Raw genomic sequence first — 23160 nt, 5'->3', positions numbered from 1 at the left:
TTCAGATTTTCAAGAAATGTTTAAAAAGTAAAGAAAAAAAATAAAACAGCCACCTATTTGCCCATGTTTTCTACTTGTTTATCTTCAGATTATGGCATTTTTGGTGCTTTAAAGCTAAATTCAACTGTGTGGTTATTCTTTTGGAAATGGATTGTAAATGTTTAGTCCACTGATCTTTTGTTTTGTTAGTTCAACATACAAACTATAAACCCATCTAGCTGCTTTTCCAAAGATGCAAGCCTTCTGCAGCTGCCCGCATCCTCAGTTTAATGTTGCCAGTAGTTTCTAGCATTATCTCCTGCATTTCCTCCTAAGACAGAATGCTCATTGGTGCATTTTCACCATGCAAGCTTTTGTGTTCTTCCTTGTTCTGTTGCATAGTCCTTTTTTTTTTTTTTTTTTTTTTTCTTCCTCAGTATGATCTCTTTTAAAATGGATGTTTCTCAGTTTATGAGATCCTCATCTTCTTGCAATCATCTAACCCAGCTGACTGCATTGTTCAAGATATGGTGATTCTAACGTGATTTCAGCCTATCTCTGGAGACTAGTTTGGCAGATAAGTTATAATATCTTGGTTTCTTTCTACTGTTTATGTTCTAAGCAGAAGAATTTAGGAATTTCACCTCAAGGTAAAGTTTCACAAAACAACAAGGGTTACAGATGAATTTACATGGATGATGGTGTGTACCAATCTCTTGGATTTTTTCCAATAACTACTGAAACTGATCTTATGGCTTTATTACAAAGAATAGGAGGTGTCTTATGTCAACAGTTGGCTCTAGGAAGTTGTGGTGGTTTCTGTTTTTTGTTGTTGTTGTTGGACAACATAAAGCAGCACTTCATGGCTGGAGAACATCCAGAAAGTTAAGTAGGTTGTTTATATTTACAAAAAAAAAAAAAAAAAAAAAAAAGTTGAAATCCACATTCTGTTGAGGCTGCCAGCCAAGCAAGGAAAGCAGTGCAGAAGTTTCTGTTAAGTGTCTATTTGAGTGCCTGCTGAGGAGGAAAGCTATTTAAAAGCAGGATTTTGTTGATGTAGACAATATCAGGTGAAGACTGGCAATGAAAAACTTTATCATTGGTTTGAGTAGAAAATTTTGGTTTGATGGCATTTTTATGGTCATGTGACAGGAGAGGAACTTATTGTAGACAATACAAAGCAAACGGAAAGCATCTGTGAGTGAAGAGCATTTGTTTTCTAGAAAACTTGTGTTGGGTTCTACAGCTCTTTTCTCACCTCTTCTGGAGACAAATGTATGTGACTTTTGCTCCAGATCTGGTCATTTAGCACTTATTAATGCTTCAGCAGGCAGTAGTAGCCTTGGTACTAATTGGTAATCAGTACGTCTTTGGCCACTGGAGAGCATGACAGCTCAAATTAAAGAAGTGAGTTGATTCTAATCATTGTATGTTAGGACATGAAAATACTGTGGCTTATTTCTTCTGAACACTATTCCTCTTCTTTCATTAGAAGTAATGTCAGGCGGTGTACATAATCTGATGCTTTCTTGTTTAACAATTGTATTTTTCAAACAAATAATGCCTGCAAGAATGGTTTAAAGATGCATAGAACATGCATTATTTTTCTTTCATTTATTTTTATTCTTAATGTCTACTCAACTATATTCTGATCAGACAAGTTATTTATGCTTACGTAAGTAACCAAAGAAAACTTGCACTTTATTTACAAAGGCTGTGTGGTAACTTGGTATCTTGACAATTTGCTTTTGTTTTATTTGCCTGCCTGTGACTTTTGCATGAGCAGCATGCTTCTAAAACACTTATTTGCAGATGTCACTTTAAATATTATTTTCCAAGAGTTTATTTTTCTTAGAAAACAGATGTCTGTAATTATCTTCTTTGACCTTCGAGACTTATCAAAGTCAAATAGGTAATCATCCAATCAGACGGGCTATCATTATCAGAAGAAAAGTAATTATAATCTGAATATGTTTGAACATGATTATTACAAGCCTTAAACAGTTACACTTCTGATTGGGGCAGAACTAAAGACATTATCACTTCATAATTCACATGATGTAACTTCACTTATCCTTGTAATTTTGGAGTATGAAGAGCTGAATTTACTGAACAGTGCGGTTCTTTAAACTTGAAAAAAATTATGTAATACCCTCTCTAAAGCCAGAAGAAGGATTCTCAAGATCTTTATGCTGAAATTAAGGAAAGCTCTATTTAAGAACACAAGAACTAAAACACGGTATTGGAGAAGTCTCTAAAAGAGCGGAGGAGTGCAGCGTGTGTTTGTGTATGAAAATGCACTTGGAATAAAATGTTTTGCTACTCTGGGTCCAATTGAACAAAACACTGCGAGTCTCCGTGGTTCTAAGCATTTATATGATCAGCTCTGTGTCTCCTGGGGTCAAACCCAAAGCTAGCATATCTCCTCCAGCGCGTATCATCTCTTAGGGGACTGAGAGCTGAGGAATGCTTTGCTGAGCACAGCTTGAAGGACACGGTCCTTGGGCTGTGCTTGGCTGAGGTCAGTGAAAGGAGGACCGTGCCAGTCCACAGGGGCTGGCAAGTTCACCCTGGGCTGGCGGGAGCTGCTGCTGGGGAGGAGGGAGTTAGACTGCTGTAAGCCTTGTAAGTGCAGTTGTAGGGGAAGACAGAAGCAGAGTTTCATCTGATTCCTGTTAGTTTGGCAAATTGGGCAGATAGGGAGATTTGTTCTTAAAGATGAGAAAGCACAGAAATGTGAAAAAATGAAATGAAGCAGAATAAATGGTGATAACTGAAGGATGAAGGGAAGAAGGGGAGAAGGAGAGCTCTCAAATACACAGGGCTGCCCATAGTGAATGTTTTGATTGCTAGGGTGGGAGATCTGACAGGTGAAAGCTCAAGGCTCAGAAGTTACAATGGATTCATGGTGAGAGAGAAGATTTATTTTAAGAAGAATAATCCTCAAGGGACTGCACCTGCTGAAGTTCGTGTAGGTCTGAGCGGCACCAGGATTGTGTTCAGTTGCTGAATATCCCCGCCCTGCAAGAAGTAACTGTGATGGCTGACTTCACGAAATGTGAGCCAGCAGAGCTAGCACCAGCTGGCAGAAAAATCATCTGGAGACAGTCGTGGTTCTGTTCGGTGTACTTCAGCACCGTGCTGAATGCTCAGGTGAGGTGCAACACGATGGTCCGGGCCCTTCTGCTTGGGAATCAGAATGATTTTTCCCCAGCACAACAAAGATGTGAGTAGTGTTATGCTGGGCCTGCACAAACTGGGTATGTGGAGCAGGGGCTGGCTAATTAAACAGCTGCAAAGAGGGCAGAAGCTTTTCAGATCACTGGGGAAATCTGTCAGAATAATGTAACTGCACTGTCGGACGTTTCTGGAGTCTTGCACATCTCTGGGAAAAATTATCAGCCTTAGATTCTCTGTGGACCATTGAAGATCAAATCATTTTAAAGGATGAAGAAATAGATTCATTCACAGCGGGATATGGCCTGTGGCAATATTAATATTTTTTGGCTTGGGCCATGCTTCAGAGGTTCATACAGACTTGGAAGGAGCCTTTTTACAGCTAGGAGATGTCTTGGTGCTCAGCACTCCTCTGAAAAGGTATCAGTACTCTGACAGATGATGATTTAGGATAACCTGAAGGCTACCAATCTGAAATGAAAACAAAATAAATGGCAGTTATTCTGTAAGAGAGAAACTACCCTCCGCACAACCAACGCGACAAGAATTCGCTTGGATGAAAAGGGGTTGCAGGGGCCTGAAATTCTGCAGAACTAACTCCCCCCAAACTCACAGGTCTGCAGACATTTTAAAGGGCTTCATTCCCATTACAGGAGGTTTATCTGTAAGCTTACCCATATTTCAAAATGACTGCACAGGCCGGATGAAAAAGGGAAACCATTCCAGGAGTCAACAGCATGATTTAACATTTCTCAGCACTGAAAAGGGAATTTGTGGCTCTTTCAGCTCACTTGTGTTTCAGAGCCCTTCTGATCCGGGACTCCACTTGTACAACTTAGAGGCTGACATTGGACACAGCGATGTTGCCAGCTTGCTGCAAGAGAGATCTGAACTCTCCATGGAGAAATTAGTTGCACTATCTGCAGTTTACAGCAGTCAGCTTTCAGCAGTAGCTGCGTGAAGGAAAGTCTGGAGGCAGGAGATGAAGTGCCATCACCATGGTGGGGTCTCTGGATGCAGGAACTCTCAGGACATACCACTGTGTGACTGGGAACATCAGGGGTGTGATGAGCTGCTGTGATTAGCTCTGGGCTTACGCAAAATAATGCTCGTGGTGTTTTCAGACAGCGTTGTGAGTGCTTTGTTATATTTCCATGTAGGAGAGCAGGGAAATGGCTGTGAAATATAGCTGCTGATAAAAGCATGGTGGTCATATTTCCTCCTTGCTTTTCAGAACTAGGAATATCCTCATCCCCTGGAAGGAGGAACACGGAGATCACAATTAGTCTCTAGTGCAGTTAAAAGTTTCTGTGATAGCAGAATAATGTATGATTTGCAAACTTAGTTTCTAGTAATGAATCAGAACAAAATGTTCGTGTTCTAGTCTAGCCAGTTCACTTTAGGAATGAATGAGAAATACTCTCTCCCGAGCTGCTGAAAGAAAACTGGGAGAGAAGAGGAGGGGAAAAAAAGCCATAGAGTGACTTGGATGTGGTGTAAATCTGCTTGGGTTTGGATCATGAAAATGTTATGACAAAAAATTGGTAGATATATATGAGTTCTACAAGTCAGCTGTTGAATTGTTTAATTTTATCCTGTGGGGATAAGTCACTCTCAGAACTGGCTTTTGGGGACCTCACCAGGGGGTGTGTCTGAAATCCCAGCCAGTCATAGGTAAATCACTGAGATTGCAAAACGATGTTTTCCTCAGCCTTACGGAATGAGTTCCTTTCTGCAGTATGAGGATCGAAATACTAGAAGCTGCAACCTGTGGTAGCATGGTCCTCATGGCAAAGACCTGGGAAAAAAACGGCACGGGAGATGAGAGATTTACCTGTTGCTGACTGCTGATGTTGAATCTAAGGCACTGAATGACAGATGTGAGTGACGGTACTTCAGGCGCAGAAACTGAGAACACCAGTGAAGTGCATGCTATTTGTGAGAGGTAAGAGAGCTCATTAGAGCACAAGATTGATTAAAAGGCAGGCTAGGATTTCTGAACAAGACCGATAGATTTTTTTATTTTTATTTTTTAATATGATTTTGGTGCATTCACAGAATTGCAACTTCATTTTTTAGCAGGGAAATCTGTCCTCCCATAGAAGTATTCAAGTTATCACGTTGCTCTCTGCAGTTTGGCCCTCCCTGACGGGGCAATGATGTGTTTAATCAATCAGTCTCCCCTGGTTTATTCTGCTGGATTTGCAGTAATCTTGACATTGCTTTCCTAACACCATCACATAGCAAGGACAGCCTGATGTAAGCTTGGAGAGCAAGATTTCTTCAAGATTTATCACAGGATTGCTAAAAGCTTCAATCAATAAAGTTTGGCTGTTCCTTCTAATTTCTTTCCTATCTATATTTCAATTCACTTTAAAGAGTCTGTAAGAGTCCTGGGTGAAAAGGTCTCCCTGGGCTTTTTGCTCTTCACAAATAACTGAAACCCATGTTAACAAGTTATTATACAATGAACAATTTCCTGTGCACTGTCCTTTCCTCAGCCACCTAACTCCCTGATCAAGGTAGAAAGTCAAAAACAGATGGAACACCTCCCTCCAGAAGCCTATTCACAAACTCTCCTTACATCATCTTTACAGAGTTGGAGCTACTCATTTCTATTTTACAGTTTGATTAACCTTCACCAATTAAAGCAATGGAGTTCCTATGAAGACAACTAATTATTGATTATTTCAAGGTTCAGTTCTATCTTTTTCAGGGCCTTTCCACTTTTCTTTCAAGGCCCTTGAATATTTAGATGAAGGAAGAAAATATTTGGGTTGTGATTGAGTACATGGAAATTATTTTACTGACAGTTCTTTAAATTCTTCTTTATTTTTGTTAACAAACTCAGTACTTGTTCTTGCCAGTTGTTCAGGCATTTTAAATTTGCTTCATGTGTAATTTCTTCCCTTCCTTCTCATTTTTTATTGAATTAAATCACAAAAGTCTCTTCCCGCAGACTCACCTTGACAACTCACTGCAGTTTGTGGCTTTTGTTACTGCTCAGCCTCACTACATGCCATAAATTCATGCATCTGAACAGGCAGTCATCTTTCTGGAGAAATCAGTCCTTCCTTTCCTTTTGATTTCATTGTCTTGCGTTACAGCTGCTTACAAGGATTTTTTTTTCACAGGAAGTTACTTTTATCTGGTCTGAAAGATTCTACTGTTTTTATCATCTTCACTGCTCCGTCTTGCCCCAGAGCTACCTGTGGCCACACATTTCCTTTTCTTATGTTTCTCAAGGAATGTAACTTCAAAGATTTACTTGAAACAGCACTGTAATTGGTAGTGACTCCTGTTTTGAATATATGGGATACGGTCCATTCTCTAAACTACTTAAGTTACAGATTATACAAACCAAATAACTGAGATCCCCTCTTGATTTTCATCCTAACAGTTCTGAGCCCTGCATTGTGACTGCACAGCGCTGTTTGTAGACAGTCAAGTGTGTACTTGTGGAGCTCAGTTAATTGAGTAATAAAACTAGTGTGTGTCTCCCAGTTCAGAAGCATTCATTCTTCGAAGCCAGCAGCACTCAGCCTCAGTCAGCCCTTAAATGCAATAGCAGGGCCTGACATGGCTGGAGCACTGTGCACGTGGTCCTCTAACTTACAATAATCTAGCATCTGTAATTTAGAATGACCTAACATTCAAACACATTTAGATTCAGCAACAGTGGGTTTCCTACAGGATTCTTTAATCATCAAGAGAAGAGTATTCCACGCTCAAAGTCTCCAGCAGCTAACAGCAGCAGCAGTTTTGTGAGATAACTTCTCTGGAGGGAAATTACTGGGGTAGGAGAAGTTGCACCTATGTATGATTTTATGTAGGTGCAAGCTGAACCAGAATTTGTCCTACAGCTTTTATAATCCAAGTCTTGCACAAAACAATTGGTGCTCTCTGAGAAAGTTACTTTCTAGTTCTTATTTATCATATTTTTACTTCCCTTTTGTGTTTTGTCATAAGCTGTCTAACCTAGCCTTGTAAAGTGCCCTTTGAAAAATCAAGTGCCTTTTCCCTTTAATTTCCCATATTCTGTCTCTTTTACCATTTTTTCCTTAGAACTTTTTCCACATTATTTGTGCATAAAATATAGATATTCTACTTCCGTGATGATCTTAAATCAGGGCTGCATTTATATTTGTGTTGTTCAGACCACAAATGCACTGATCACCCCCACTTGCTGGGCTTTTTGTTCAAGTCATGCATGGTTCACTCGGAGTGTACAAACCTGCTTCCTCTGGGATGAAATGAAACCAGCTGTGAACTGGGGCTTCGATATACTCCAGGCACTAAATGGCATCTGGTCCATAGGAGCTCGTGTCCTGCACTGGCAGGGGAGAGAGTGAGCTGCTGCAGGGTTCCTTCTGGATTGCAATAAGAAAGGCCTGTCAACAAACAGTGTGCTGAAATACTGTTTTAATAAGATAGTGGGTACATCTGATGTCCCTTCAGATGCTGAGCATCCTGCATTTGTGCATTTGGATGGACCTGGGATGGATTTTTCCTATGTCAGGCTGCACAGATCCATCTGTGTCGAGGGGCTCTTCCCACCTGTGTCACAGTGCTTCTGATTTTGTTCAAATTATTGTTCCAGCAATCTTCTCCTGACAGCCTGGAAACGTTACCTCTGTTATAATATCCACCAGCTCACAGCACAGGCTGGCCCAGAGCACACCATCGTTACGGAGGCTACTCCATGCTAATGCACAGGCCTCTCGAGCCTCAAGTACAAGGCCCAGGGGAGCAGACACAGCTCAAGGTCAATTACTCCTTCAGTACAGTGTCTTCTGCAAGGCTCCCAGCACAGCTAGTCAAAAGTAAAAAATACTCTGAAGTGTATATGATGTAGCTGTCAGATTCTCGGTGCCAAATCTTTCATTTTATGTGTTCCTATCAGTCCGTGCTGCTAGACAATGGAGGCAACAGCCTTGATGTATTAAAAAGGATCTATAGTTCTCATTTCTGGTTTTGCAGAGGTATTGTAGAGTCGTGTATCATAGAAACTTCCTCATGTTGTCTAAAAAGTAATTTGTCTTGAGATGGAGGACAGAAATTACAGCAGTTGTATTTGCATTGGGTGTCTGTAGCTCTCAGAAGTAAGAAATGATTTTGGAACTTTTTGAGTTGCTTTTATCAGAAGTTGTTGACCTTTCTGTATCTTACTGAAATTAATCATAATTTACTAATTCTAAATGTTTCTTTCTGTTATCATAAGAGACATTCTTTTTCACCTTTCCTTCTAATTTTAGCATTGACTCGACACTGTGCATGTCTGTTTCTCCTATTGCAGAATTCGTTACTTGGTTTTAAACAACCTCCTAAGCTTTTCTAAGGAATCTAAATTCACTCAATTAATTAAGTAGCTTATCTAATTGTGCTTCAAAAGTTCATCTGTTCTGCATCACAGCTAATCTTGAAACTTGGCATGAAACTATGCACAACTTATTTTGCATTATCACGCTGTATTCTTCAGAAAATGTGACAGGAAGGTTAGTGTGCCCATAAAAGTTACTGGGCACATTATTGAAAGATGGGGGACTGGGAACTAGTAAGTCTTTAACGTTGACTCTTGGAAATCCCAGAACTACAAACAGTTTATGGCGATGGCAAGTCGATAGTGATACTCACCCTCTGCATCCTTTGGGGCTGCTGCTGGAGACAGGATACTGGGCTGAATGGAATTTTTGTTAGATCCTTTATGGCTGTTCTGATGTGTTATATCAAACAACCTGCATCCTTTTAAGTGTGTTTGCATCATTACATACTTGTGCTTCCAGACGTCTTCATCTTTCACTAATTGGACAGAGTACCTTCTCTTGTGACCAAATTTGGGACAACAAGAACTTGAACCTGTTAAATATTCTAGTAACAACAGCCCTGTATTTTCTGTGATATTTGCTGACAGTTCTTCAACTTAATGAGGATTAATGGCCTGTTTTAAGGAGGCTTTTTTGCTCTAATGTGTCTCACTGACAAATAAAACAGTCGGTTGCTTCTGAATCATTTTCAGCTTTGAGAATGGTCAATATTTAGTAAATTATCATTAACAATTCTAACAGTTATTCAAACTAAAAGTATTTTTCTCATAATGCAATATAAAGACGTAAGGACACTGACTACTGAAATTAATTTATTATTGAAAAACATTCTTAAAAACAAGTGCATTGAGCTTACAGTTTCTATTGACACTCTTGTATGAGAATTTTTATGTGTCTGTCCATACTCTATCCACACACAACTGTGTTGCATTAACCCTACTATGATTGCAAAGTCAAGTATACAGAATTGAGGAGCATCTCAATCAATACCTTATATTAACTTTATCAGTTTTGTTAGTTCATTGTGGCGTGCAATTTGAATACCACTGTATTCCCCTCCTCCCCCCCATTTGTCTCATTGTCTAGAATGGACAGTGTTATACAGAAATAAATCTTCCATCAAGATATGAGTTTGTAACCCGAAAGGTACAGGTACCTCTGCCAGTGGTGTAGGTGTTCCAGTTTTGGTACAGCACAGCCCAGATGTGTGCCCAGCATCCCTACAAGGTTTGTACAATCCAGCACTGAGCCCTCTGCCACGTTTTCATGGCTACAGAACCAATCCATCAGGGTTATGGAAGTGCTTGTCTGTGATACAGCCACTTACTCCTTTTGCTACAGAGACTTATTGAGTGTTTTTAAAATGTTTTGCCTGTTTATGTGTTTGGTGTGTGGCCTGAGGCCTTCCTTGCAGGTATGCATCTGTAGCACACCTGAGTGTTATGGAGCATAGGAGTTTATGTCGGAGGATGTTAGGGAGGTTGCTTTTCAGGGACACTTGCTGGGCAGGATTCCCATGTGTGAATGAACAAGGTTTTATGGACAAAAAATGAGGTGTAAAAATGCTAAAACTACCCATTAATTGCAAGCACCTAATCTAATGTGCAAAAGGTCTGAGATTTAGAGTACTTAATGTATAGCACTTCCGTAAGTTGAATGCCCAAGTGCCACTGGCTGTACCAAACTGTGACTGAATACACAGTGTGACAGCAAAACAGATGACAGCCAACTCAAACTGGAATTACGGGGAATATGTGGGGCAGGAAGAAAAGCACAGGCTTTACCAGGGTATTCTTCAGGTGTCTTAATTGCAACATACTCCTTTCTCTTCCTGCTCCACATGCTGTTTTCTATTTCCAGTGACAAATGAAGCAGAAGGGAAATGGAGAATAGCTATTTGTGCTATAGAGCTTAGTTTATCACCAGAGCCGCTCTATTTAAACAAGAGGATTGTGGAAAAATTAGCACATGATCATATAATTAGTGTCATAATGCATACCTAAAAAAAAAGGCTGCATGGTAACTGTAGTTCTGGCGTTCGCTAATATTTGAGCACATAATATGGCAAAACTTCTCATTGTCTTTGGATGATGCTATTCTGTACTCATCACATAGTGTTATTATATTATACTATCATGTATACACATCATCCACAATTTTTTTTTTAACTTTAGACCTCTTACAAGAACTTGAATTTATTATGGTACATGCTCAGGGGTGTGCATTCACTCTTCGCCCACTTCCTAATACTGCTCTTGCTTCCTAATACTTACTGCTCTTGGATGCCATCTCCTTTCTTTAGACATCTTGTACAGTTTTGGTTTCTCCCTCTCCTTCCATCAGAGAAACTCTCATAGATATTCTAGTATCTCATCACATCTAAAAGCATCTCTTCCTGCTGGATTGCAGGTGCTGTTCTTTCACCTAGTGCAGTAACCCTAAGGAACCAGTTCCATGCTCACATTTAATTTCCATCTCTGGAAACTGCTTGTCAGGACAGTCCTTGTCTATTTTCTTCCCTACTCCAGTTTTCAGACTGATCCTACCCCCAGACAAGCTCCTTTTTCAAAATTGCAGTCATTCTTGCCTTGTTCTGAACTTATCTGTAGCTGATTGAAGAAGTAAGCCTAACTCCGGTTTGTGTCTTTGTGATCTGAAGACTTCAATTAGGTGTGAATTACAAATTTTTGGTAGAACTTACAAACTTGTTTTATTGTTGAATTATACTGTTATGTGGCGTTATCATTCAAGAAAGTATCACAAGCTCTAACTGTGAGCAAATGAAGAACTGTTGATGTAAAGGGCTCTGTGAAACAAAGAATGTTATTGAACAATAAGTTAACAGAAGTCAAGGAGAACTGACTCCCACAAATTTTCCCTCTGAGGGATTTTGAAGAAGGTTGAAGTATTTTCCCAGGAACAGAAGAGATAAGGCAGTGATAGTGCTGCCACTTGAAATCTTAGAGACTTGTTCGCAGTCTCTTCTGAATACAGATTCCAGCAACTCTATCAAATATGAAATTCTTATTCTGGAGACAGGAAAGATTTAGAGGGTATCTACAAAGACTTAGAATTCTGTAACACGGACAGAGGGCTGTAGTTTTTGTTAGCCTTGGTTTTGGAATGGCTGTGTTGGGGGGCTGAAACTTTCCAAAAAGAAGTGTTGTTACAAATTCAGAAATCTTTAGTTTAATTTGTTAAAAATTTTGCTTGAGATAAAAGTTGAAAATAATTATTGCTAAATATTCAGCAAATCTACTGATAATATATTTGATTGTCTCTTCACAGCTTTTGCTTATCATTGCGAGTGGTGTGGGGTTACTTTTGTTTTGTTTTTGCTTTCAATATCAAAGGCTATATATGATACATCTTGCAGAGGAGGATTTTGCTAAGCTCAAGTGAACTAAGTGCCTGACTTTCTTTGAATCCCTACATGTTATAATCATTCTGCACATATCTGATGATGCTTTTGCAAAACTTTTCTCTGCATCTTCAAATATACTAGTACAGCATAGAGAGCAAAGTAATTCCAATTCTGTGTAGGACTCTAGTTGTTAAAATAATATAAATATGCTTTTAATTGTCTTCTGTAATGTTTGTCTTTAGCTTTAACAAATGAGAAGCAATCACTTGAAAAGCAGTGCTTTATGAAAAGGAGCAATGGAATGTAGCAGCAGATCTGATGTGATGTCTTTGTAATGATATTTTTTTAGGAGAGAATGTTGATTGCAATGGGTTTTGACTTAAGCTAGGTAAGAATTAGGGATTTTGTGCTTCTATAACTGCTACCAAATGCAAAAGGTCTCCTGAGAGCTCAAGAACTTGCAAAGTATTAGTGACTTAATTGTCTCAGCAGCTGGTATGCTAAAAGGAAATTATTTTTCAAATTACTTTTCCAGGATTGTGTTCTTAAACATTCAAATGCAGATGCACACGTGAGGAACAATGTACATGTAAATAATGTCAGTCACTTTAGTAAGTGATACATGTATACGTGTGCTCAGGAAAAATATATGTCAAACTGGACCTGAAAGTGCTATTTGATAGTGCAAACAGCAGGCATGAGGATTACGTTCCTGCTGAGGGCCAGGGAGGGTTTTCCAGCACCTTTTGATAGGCATTGATGTGTACCATAGCCACACTTGTGCCTCCTGCACTGGCCCTCTTTGTTTTCCCTGTGCAGGGTTTCTCTCCAACACTCTCACCATCCTCTTACGAGAGGGAAGTTGGGCTGTGGGAGACGGCACTGGTTGCTGGAGATGCCAGGGGGTTGGGAGAGCAGGACCCTGCTATGGCAAGGAGGGGCAGGATTTGTTTTGCATGTCGTTGCAGAAATCAGCAGCAGGGAAGTGTTTGTATTAAGATGATTAAGAAGAAGTGTTTGAATAACACTTTTAAAATTTATTTTAATTTGGAATCGGTGTTTTTAGTGGACCTGAACTGCAGGTATCTGTCTGGATTGTACAGTATACCATGTTTACCAGATTTTTCTTCTTTAAATATAAACCATTTTAACAAAAAAATAATGTTTTAAAATCCTAGTGAACATAAGCCATTGTTGCATTTCAGAAGGAAAGTAAATAAGGAGGTACTTCAGCTATGCTTTAGCTGGACAGGTCTTAAAAATACTCACTGCTCCTGTTGACTGTATGTGTTCAATAATTGTTTTGAGGAGCTAGATTTTTTTTATTTATTTTATTTATTTATTTATTTATTTTCCAGGAGGTCTTTCAATGTGTGTAAGTGAGCTGGCAGGATCATTGTTTCTGAAGTAGAAATTTCTTCTGGTAAATTTCACACAATGAAAGAAACTTGCAGTAGGGCAACATGTAATAGTTAGTCTTTTATTTATTTATTTATTTTAAACCCAGGGCCATTTTTCAACCCCGGTATTCTATTAAACTACAGCTCTGTTGTGTTCCTCATTGGAAAGAGCTGTACTTCTCTTCCAGGCAGAGATCACGGTGTGTTTGGCCTATAAACTTTGAGAAGAAGGGAAAACAAATCACGCTAGTCCAAGCAGCGCAAGTATGAAAAAGAAACTGAAGGTCTGGAAATATTTTACATTTGCATACCACCTCCTTTCCCAGCATCCACAAGGTTACAATAATGCATTACAGACTCACTTCATAAATTGTGTATTGCTACCTCCGTTTTATTGATGGGGAGCTGAGATGCAAAAATACTTTGTGGCTTCTTAATTCATGCAGTAAGCCAGTAAGAAAACTGGAAATAGTACCTCCCTACCCCCTTCTGATCCCTGACTGTGTTTTAAGCAAAACAGCATTTTTTTCTGTCATAAAATAGTAGGAAAAAAATGGAAAGGATCTCTGGCAGTCATAAAAGTTCATCCCCATTAAGAGTTCCACTGTGTTTATGTCAGTCTTGAAACATTTGTTTAACCTCCTCTCTTGTGACAAATATACCACAACGTCTCCTGGCAGTCTTCCGACATCTCTCTGTGTTTATCATTTTAAAAGTTTGCTGCAATTTAAATCTATTACTATTTGTTCATGATGGCCATGGAGAACAAATTACCCCCTTTCTCTTGAAAACCGTGACCACGCTCATGAGTCTTCGCGCCTTGAGATGAAACAATTGCAGTTCTTTTGAGCTTTCACTGTAAGTCACGTTTTCTAGCCCTCTGATCATGCTCCTTGTTCCCTGCTGCTCTCTCCAGCTATCTTGATCCAACCGTGCTTGTTGTGCCTTCCCCGCAGGGTGACATTGCTTGTTCGTGCTGCTCGGCCTGTGGTGGAAGCAGCTTTTCCTGCAGAAGGGCTGCCCACCCTCAGTCCCCAGCCTGTGTGGCAGCCTGCTGGTTGTCACACAGCTGATTCGGGGCTCTTCCCGTCTCATTCCTGCTTTGTGCATCCCATCCACCAGCAGAGAGCACTCAGAAGACCCTTGGTTTGCTGGGGTACAGCTGGCCTGGCTCTGTATTGGAGGTGTAGAGGTGAGGAGCATACAAAACTGAGAGGTGGGGCATTAATACTGGAGACACTGTCCTAAAATAATTCATTTTATAAATTCTTCCATCTCAAGCGTAAGTATGAGGCCCCACAAAAAGAAGAAGTGAGTCAGTTTCTCTCCAAACACGCTCTGTGAAGCCTTGCCCAGGTGGGGGCCGGCTCGGCGCAGTGCTGCTGCTCGGCCCCCAGGTGGCGGCCGGGGCCGGGGCCTGGCTGTGAGGCGAGGCCAGGCCAGGGGGCTCCAAATGTGCCCCAGGGCAGGCCGAGGCTGTGGCTGAAGCTCCGTGGTGGTGGTTTGGGGTGTGAGCTGCCAGGCTAGGTGCTGCACCACAACGAAATGCAGCCTTTGGCAGAGTTTTCCTGAGGTTGCCGGTGTGCGGCTTCCTGCCGTGAGGAGCCCGGCTGTAAGGCAGGAGCAGCACGCCACAGGGGCTCGCTGCAGGAGGATGGGAGTTTGCACACTTTCCCTTAAAAATAAATAAATAATAAAAGCTACAGCTGCAGGCTGGTGGCACTGATTGCTAGGTTAAGCAACCAAGCAGCGATTTCCCTGCAGGAGCTGGCACGGCTGCTGTCTGGTGCTGGGGCGCCCTGGGGAGCGCAACACGTTCGTGGACCCCGTGTGCTCTGCTCCTCAGGTTAGATGCAGTGCTTGGTGTGTGTGTTCTCCGACACCCTGTTTCTCCTTGTATTTTTAGGGTTTAAAGTGTGTTGAGGTATCATGCCAACTCAGAAGCAACATGTGTTTAAACAACACTTTGAGTTGGGGCAGCAGCACGGGTGCTCACTGTAGGGGCCTGGCACATGCTGCTTGCAGCCAGGAGGGCGCTCCCTCTGCAGCAGCCTCTTGGCTGAGGTGCTGAACCCTTCACACCCCTTCGGCCTGCTCCCAGCGAGGTTTGTTCCACTGCTGGAGCTGTCTCAGCACAGCCTTCCTGGGCCATGGGCTGTACAGGGAATCTAGTTGGTGCTGAGGACAGTGCTGCCTGCGTTTCAGGATGCTTTGTGTTGTACTGGCGCTGGTCAGGAGCAGTGGACTGAACACTTACTTGGTTGTGGCTGGAACATACCTTCCAGTTTAGCTTTGTTCAAAAATAATCCAGTGTCAGACTGTGACATGAACCAGCCATGACAGAGTGATCAGCTCTTTAAAAAGCACATTCATGACATGAAGTGAAACTAACACAGATGTACCCTGTGCATGTTTTTCTGGACACTTCGTCCTCCAGTCCTACAACCCTTACTCATTTCCAGCACCATTTACGTAATTCACCTATTCCATGAAGTTTAGAGGAACTGCTGGCCCAATCCTTGGAACTCAGCTGTGATCAGCTGCGATGGAACAAGAGCTTTCGAAGAACAGTATGTCTTTGTGGATTTCAGAAGGGCAGATAACTGCAGCTTTCTTTCCAAACCTGAGATCAAGACCAGGTAGTGGTTATTTTAAGTGAAAAGGATAAGATTTTTTCAGATGTCTGTATGTAAAATATACCCTTTTTTTTTCTTTATTCCCTCGGTGTCAGATAGAGGGGGGGGGAAAGTAAGAAAGGTGTAAGCCTGTCTTTGAAAGTTCACAGAATCTGATTCTATCCCTCTTCTTCATGCTGAGCAATATTGTAACAGTATCTACAAAATCTACCTCAATTAAACAGTATCTGTACAATTTCCATTCAATATTTGGAAATTTTAATGTGAGTACCCACGTTGAGCACATCTGATCCTTGCTAGAGGTACATACACAATGCCTGTTCACATTTTTAATGGCTTTTATTCTCATTATAGTGTATATATATTCAAATAAAAAGAACGTATCTGTTTTCATTTCTGAAGAGCATTTGCATTCTGTGCTGTGGTAAAGAGGTAAGTTATTCTACAGCATTTGCATTTAGTAGGGGATTCTTACAGCTGATGCTGGATTGTTGTATTTTGTACTAGAACTGGCCAGTGGAATTACCAGTGAATCACTGAAAGCAGAGATGGAAAAGCCCAATTAGATCATCTAGCCTTTCTCCTTCCTGGTATAAGATTATTGTGTACCAGATACTTCAGTGCTTTTTCCAGTGTAGTTTTAAAAGTCTCCAGGGATGTGCCTTGTGTCTCTTCCTTCAGGCAAATATTCCATAACCTTCTGCACTTCACCGTTAGAAATCTTTTCCTGAGATTTGACCTAAATTTCTCCTTTCTTAAGTACATTCCATTTGCTGAAGATTTATTACCTTGAACCATTCTAAGTAATTCCAGTCACTCTTTGATATTGACATCTCTAACAGGCTGTGTTCTTTCTTAATGCTTTGTCCCTTAATCAGAACAGCTCTCCCTGCTTAGCCTGTCTTTACAGCCCTACACCGCCTCTACTTTAGCCTGTGGGCTAGTAAGGATTTTTTCTATATTCATTGCACTTCCATCTTATGTTCATTTTCTCGAGGCTGACTTTTATGACAGTGACTTTTTCATGATTAACATGCCTGAAATTGCAGTTTTTCTCTGAAAGAAAATTGTAAAAATGCTGTCATTGGGCACTAGGTTATTATCTTCTGAAGATGTACAGATAGAAATAAAAGATTATCTCTAATTACCAGGCCTGCAAATTTAGCCAGAAACTGTCTCCTGCATCACACTAATACATTCTGATTTCAGGGTAAGTTAATAATGGCTCATGATGCAAAAGGAGCATAAAAAAATCTTTCCTACTCTGCTGTGCCAAAACTATGATAGCTGTTTCACTTTTCTCTGCTAGTTTTTGCTCTTAGCAAAGAGTTAGCCAAGACCAAATTCTCAGTGAGTGTGTGGTAAACAGTTCTGTCGAGTTTGAAGGTAGCAAAGAAAACATGCTTTCAAGTAGAAATCCTTGTCGTGATTACCACTGGGACATTTTCTCCAGAAATTAATTTGAAGGCAGGGGAGTGGGGATACGAGGGGGGTGGGGGGAGTTTTGTAAGTTGCGAAGTTCTGACTTCTAACACTCTATCAGCCTTTACAAGCTTTCAATTGTCAGGTTTTTGGGGGAAAGGGTAAGAGGCCCCAAACCTGCAATTGCATTTTCTCTTTTATGAAGGTTGGATTTAGCGATCAAATCACATTTGTTGAAATAAGATACTCGTTATTTTTCTGAAGTCTGACAACACTGTTGACAATTATTGCTAGACTGTCTGGAGAGACTTGCTGGTACATGTATAAATCTTGATAGAAATTTACCTTTTGTTCCTTTGCTAAAAATGAGCAACTCCCTAGTTCATATCACACTTAAAATAACATTTTTGCTGCTTTTACCAAATTCTCAAAAAGATAGTTTGCTGGCTGATTCATGGTCCTGAGAGTTCTGCAGCTTGACTTTAGCTGGGGTTGGACTCTCTTGTTTCACACACTAAAATAAAACAGGAGAAGGAGTTTTTGGTTGGTGTATTTGTAACTGGAAAACAACTCAGTTGCTATCAAATAATCCCAGTGATTACTGTGCAGAGGAACGTACAGAATATACGAGTACATGTAAAACACACAAACAGTCCTGGCTGAAGCAGCTATAGGATGAATCTGCAACTTTAAATGTATTGAAAGCAAAATGGAAATGGGATGTATTTTTGTGTATGAAAAACTGAAATGGAGACGTTTTGTGTTTCAGGCTTGTATTCATAGACCCGTTGCGGAGTTTCCATCCTTGGAGGTTTTCAAAACCCAGCTGAACACAGCTCTGAGCTCGTGGCTCAGAGCAGGGGCTTGGGGTAGGTCATCTCCAGAGGTTCCTCCTGACCTCAACTAGTCTGTGATTCTGTGATTTGGTTGGCAAGGTACTGATGTGATACCAACAGCATGACAATTATGTGACAAGGTCCTCTGAGTTTGCACACTCAGTGCTTTTTGTTAGTGGTGTGAGAGTCTAGACATGATAACCAAACATTTTTGTTTATATTTTATGGCTATTTATAGTTAAGAGCCTAAAAATCTTCCCATAGCAAATCCTATAGCTAAGGCACTGAGAGCTGCAAATTGCCACAAATTAAAAGGTCAGCTGAGCCCTTTCTTGCTGAAGATAACATTCAGAATGAAAAATCAGGATTAGAATTTTATTTGAGATGTATGAGCCCAGCCTTGAAGGTGGAAAGAATGGAAATGTGGATTAATCTTAAAGAACGCTAATAAGTAATTAAGTTTCATGAGGCTATCAGAAATTGAGAAGGCAGAACAAAGAAGTGGGCGCTCCAACTGTGTATGTTTATGCCTCTATGGCCTCTCCTGCTGCTTCACCACTTCCCTTACTTATCACTGACACCAGGTCACAGTGAGTACAAAATGCTGCCAAAGTGGCATTGTTCACGCATGCACTTTCCCCTTACTACCCTGTGCCTTTCATAAATTACAGCAGCCTTCACGGCAGTAAGAAGCAGGCTCTTGTGTAGCATAGAGCACCTCTTCCTCCAGTTCTTTCAAGTATGCTTCCTTGTGTACACCTTTGCATACCTCAATCCCTTGGGTTTGTATTTTATTCTTCCTCTATTGCCGTAGATAGTGTATGTGCCCTGCCTAGTGCGGTGTGCATTTCTCTTTCCTCCATTCTTTTTTCCTCTCCCAGTTGCCTTGACTTAAAATGGAGCTTACAGAGTCCGGACTGCAACTCTTTCACAGCCCACTTTATTGTTTTTCATCCCTTTTTCAGTGAACTGACTTTCCTACACTCCCCTTTCCAGTGTTTTAGTGCTGTTGTTTTGTACTTTGTCTTAAATGAGACCTGAGGATCTTTGACCTAACTTGTGTGGCAGCTATAGCTAAGTAATATTCTTCCTTTTCCCTTTCTCAGCCACCTGGATTTGACCTGTATTTGTCTTGGCACGGGACAAACAAGCATGCCTGGCATCTCCACAGCTCAATCTTATGGCCCCGGGAAAGCACATCAGTGGCCAGCTTTTAGATTTCTTAGCCAAAAAGTGAACTTAAGCTAGGCCTTAGATCGGTTCATCTCATGTAAACTTTAAAGTCTTACTTCAAATCCTGGGGTGTAGGGCATATATTGTCTCTAAATTTCCTGGTTCAACTGAATCCCTCTGAAGAAAACAGTTCTTGTTTTTAGTACTGCAGATCATATGTGGGGAATCTCACTGTGGCATTCCTGGTAGATGTAAGACCGTCTCCATTATCAGCTTGTCGTCATTCCTGAGCTTCGTGGTCCTTTTGCTACTGGTTTTTACTCTGAAGCTCAGTCACAAAGACACAAGTCTTATTTGTCCATTGCCCAGCAAGGAGGGAGAGGAAACATCAGTTAGTAGTAACAGATCTTTACCCTGATTTATGTTGCTTTTCCCATAAATGCTTTGTTTCTTTTCCTCTGGCAGGGTCTCCTGGTAGGCTCATCCCACTTTCAGCCGGTATGGTAGTATGGCTACCATATAGCCAGTACAACATTCTTCTCCAGCAATGGGTTTGTGACTCTTTCTCCCCCAAATGTTGTGTTTTGGGGTGACACGAGAACAGTTTCGTCTCTCTGGCTGAAAAATGACCGGTTTCCACTGCTTAAAGGTCACAGCAGTTTCTGACCTCACACATTTCGACAGGGTCTTGGACTACGTCACGGCATTCAGCAAAAAGGGTGTCATTGCTTACAGTGGGGTTTGCGCTGTCAGAGAGCAGGCAGCAGTGTCGGCCTCCCTTTGGAGCATCTCTCCTTTTCCAGGCCGCCACCTGGAGCTCTTCTACCAAGTGTTAGACCAGCATAAAGGATTGTAGTGCGTACGTTGTATTTGGTAAACGAGTCCTTCCAGTCAGTGTTCTCTGCTTAAGGCTCTGACACACAGCTCCAGGGTTCTTGTTGCCACTTGGAAATCATGTGAAGTGGAATATGTATAATAGAGAGAGGCATCTGAGGGAGAAAAGTTGATTTACCAATAACTGAGCTCTCTGAGAGCATTTTTTCCTTGTGCATTTTCCAACAGTAAAGATGGTTTCATGTTTACCACTCTCCTCTCCTTCCATCTGCTCATTTCTGCTCATTCATTCCTCTTTTTACCGCAATTTACCACCATTTGCGTCCCTCTTTTGCCAGTGTTATTTGGATCAGCTGGAATGGGATCAGTGAAATGAATCGGGATAAACACACTTTTTTAACCTGCAGCCATTCAGCCTGACAAGCAGAAGAGGGCGATTTCTTAAGTCTGTTTTAGTGCCAAAGCCAACATGCAGAACTACGGTCAGAGGAGTTGGGAGGCTGCACAGCTCTTGCTGCCTGCCGCCCTGGTGTTGCAATAATAAGCAGAGAAAGGTCAGTGTGTGTGCTGTACGGGCAACACCAGTGCTAAAGCAAAATACAGCGTGAAAGCTGGGGTGTCTGAGGTGTGCTTGCACCCACAGGGAAAGTGCAAACAGCGAACCTGACAGGATTCCCGTACAGCTACGTAACTTTATTGTGGCATAAAAAACATCATGACTTTGGAATGACAATTTCATTTACTGTGCTGGCTTTGCTACTCTACCCTGGAGGAAAATTAAAGTGCTCTTATCTAATTTTTATACATTCAGAGTGTGAAATGCATTCTGAGACTGTGCCGTGCTCCTAAATCACTTGGGCACTTGTTATATTTCCATGTACTGCTATCAGCCATTGCATGTGGATGGGGCTGATGCTGATGTGCTACCCAGAGCCCTGATCACATATGGCACGTTTATGGAGCTCCTTTTGCAGGAATTACCACTTGTGACAGTCAGGACTCCTTACCAGGAGCTTTGACACAGGAGCAAGGACTCTCCTTTCCACTGATAAAGTTCTGCGCTGCAGCTGAACCTCCAGGTGCTACCAAGTGCAGCTCAGAAAGAGCCTTAATTTGGGGCTGCTGCCTGGGCAGGAAGGTGCTGCCTGTGCTGCTGCGAGCAGCCCCAGCAGCTGGTTGTAATTATGCACTGCAGCTTCAGAGGAAGTTGCTGGCTGTGGGGAGCGTGCAGTGCTTGGCTGCAGATCCGCTGCTTTTAAGGACACAATGGAGGTGGAGAGAGTGAAAACAGTGGCACAGAGCGGAGGGGAGGGCGAAAGCCTAATTATCCCCCGCTTGAACTAGCTGCCTTTTTGAATCAATACATAGTTGTGAAAGTCCCTTGGTAGATGTAGACCCTAAGTGAAGTCAGATGAGGGAATGGGCACGTTCTCATGCCAGGAACTCCTGTCACAAAGGACTAAAACTTTAATAACAGAAAACCCTCTAAAACTATCTGGAAAGAGATTTATTATTTATTTTTACTACTCTACCAAAAAAAAAAAAAGTTTAGACTGATTTACGTCTCTTGGAAAGAAAAATTACATTGAGCTGACATATTGCAATGACTATTTTTGGTCTTACCATTTAAAATTATGGAGTTATAAATAGAGCTGTGCAAAATGCAGCTATTTTGATTCTCACTGGGGTTCACACAAACATTGTCTTTGGTTTCAATCATTGGATTCAGCCCTCCATTCAGTGCTGATTCTGCTTTGAATGCAGAGGATTCCTTACTTTTAATTTTTAAACAGCCAGATAACTTTGGAGTTGAGCAGTGTTTGCAGACTCCGGACCTTAAGGTATGTATTGTTCCAAAGCCACCTAGTAATTGTCTCAAGCTCGCCAAAAGAATTGCAAAAATTTGTGTGAGGCTGGCTATGGTCCTGGTTTTGCAATGAAACCCACAATGAAGCAAGTTTTGTCTGGCGTTGGGCTTTGTAACAAAAGCTGTGGGTTATAAATCTCAGGAAAAGAACACTTGCAATGGAAGTGGCCAGTGAATCCTAAATAGCAACAGAACGTGTTGCTATGAAATGTGTATACCTAGAGGGGGGAAAAACTGATCCTGCTCTTGATAGAAAAGCAGCAGCTCACTCGGAGCTATTCTCAGATGTCAGAGTCAGTCATCAACTCCCCGGCCTATGGCTGCATCCTTCTAAATTTTGGCCCCTCCAGGCAGCCATGATTTATGTCATTAGCAGATAAAGCAGCCAAGGTGCATAGTAGAGAAAAGATGTAAAGGTGGGCAAGATTTTCTGCTGTGCCAGATAATATTTGGGGCTACATCTGAGCTTGGACCAGTAATTTTCTTTTCTGTTTCCAAGATGGAGATGCTTCCTGGGGCCACCCAGCTGAATGATCTTACCTCTTGAAGTGTCTGATTGTTTCAGGTGCTGCATAAGTGCATCAGCAGTTCTTAATTCCTGTGACGAGCTTGTGCTGTTCTTCACACCTCATTCCTCAGAGTGCAGTGTGTGGATGTTATGTGTGGCTGGGCAGCTGCACGGAGGCAGAAGGCAGGGCTGCAGTGATCAGCTAATGTGTTGTTTGCAGGTGCTCTGTGTCCACTGCTGCTGTTCTATACAGTAAGTGGAATGGGTTTTCCCATACCGTTTTTCTGTGTTTATGTTCTCCAGTTGTTGCAGAAAGGTCAGATAATCTAAGAAGCCAGTGGAAAACACCAACAGAAAATAAATCTGCAAAGATTAGCTCATGGGATTTCTTCCCAAGACATAGCATTGTAGGAGGCCTACCAGTAAGGGTTTGGGGTGCTCTGATGGTCCCGAAACTTCCTAGAGGACCACCTGTAACAGGTAAAGGTAAGAGCAGCCACATCTTGCTGTGGACATGTTTTCATGCAGCTATCTCATACAGACGTATTGAGTAACTTTATTTTTTTATTCCATAATTTATTATAAATTCCCACTGATATTTTCCCCAAACAGAATTATGAGGTTAAAGAAAATAGCCTTC

The 23160-nt window shown here is 41.4% G+C and overlaps 1 protein-coding gene across 5 annotated transcripts in view; it reads left to right on the top strand.

Annotated features, from left to right (window-relative positions):
- The window catches only part of MAML3 (mastermind like transcriptional coactivator 3), a 253535-nt gene that overhangs the window by 21648 nt on the left and 208727 nt on the right, over positions 1-23160 (top strand). The window contains exons 1-3 of one of the 5 annotated variants that reach the window (XM_084517412.1): positions 21671-21986; positions 22578-22740; positions 22824-23006. The exons of 3 other annotated variants lie outside the window; for them this stretch is intronic. The gene's annotated coding sequence lies outside the window, so the exon portion shown is untranslated. Of the gene's footprint in view, positions 1-21670; positions 21987-22577; positions 22773-22823; positions 23007-23160 lie in introns of those variants that run through there. One more of the 5 variants, XM_084517409.1, reaches the window with a different exon arrangement.

This window comes from Aythya ferina (genome assembly GCF_964211825.1).
Source record: "Aythya ferina genome assembly, chromosome: 4".
NCBI classification, from domain to species: domain Eukaryota; kingdom Metazoa; phylum Chordata; class Aves; order Anseriformes; family Anatidae; genus Aythya; species Aythya ferina.
This window is presented reverse-complemented; position numbering and strand designations above follow the sequence as displayed.